Source organism: Galeopterus variegatus, unplaced genomic scaffold, assembly GCF_000696425.1.
Source record: "Galeopterus variegatus unplaced genomic scaffold, G_variegatus-3.0.2 Scaffold114, whole genome shotgun sequence".
NCBI lineage: Eukaryota > Metazoa > Chordata > Mammalia > Dermoptera > Cynocephalidae > Galeopterus > Galeopterus variegatus.
Genome location: NW_007726225.1, coordinates 714,940 through 715,314, shown reverse-complemented (window position 1 = coordinate 715,314; position 375 = coordinate 714,940).

Here is a 375-nt window from a genome sequence, read left to right as displayed (position 1 = left end):
TTCAAGACAACAAGTACAGACATTAAATCCTAATAGCAAAGCTCTGTGTCTCTGCACCAGTGCCGAGCCCATGAAACAATCTTGCCTATTTCACTTCAGATAATTAAATTATCTCTTTGTAATAGCAGCTCAATTATGAAGCAAAGAATACCCCATGTGGAGGTAACTGCAAACTGCCAGATGGGAGGGCGTGGGAGCTGAGAGCCAGGCTGTTCTGACAACACCAGCCTTTCCTGACACAGGGCTTTGTCCCCCCAACATTGACAGAGAGAATTAGGGAGGGAGATCAAGGACCAAATCTCCATAAAAGAATTTCAGGTCCAGGAAAAATAGACACCTTTATCCTATGAAGCACCTACCACATAGGAGGCGATA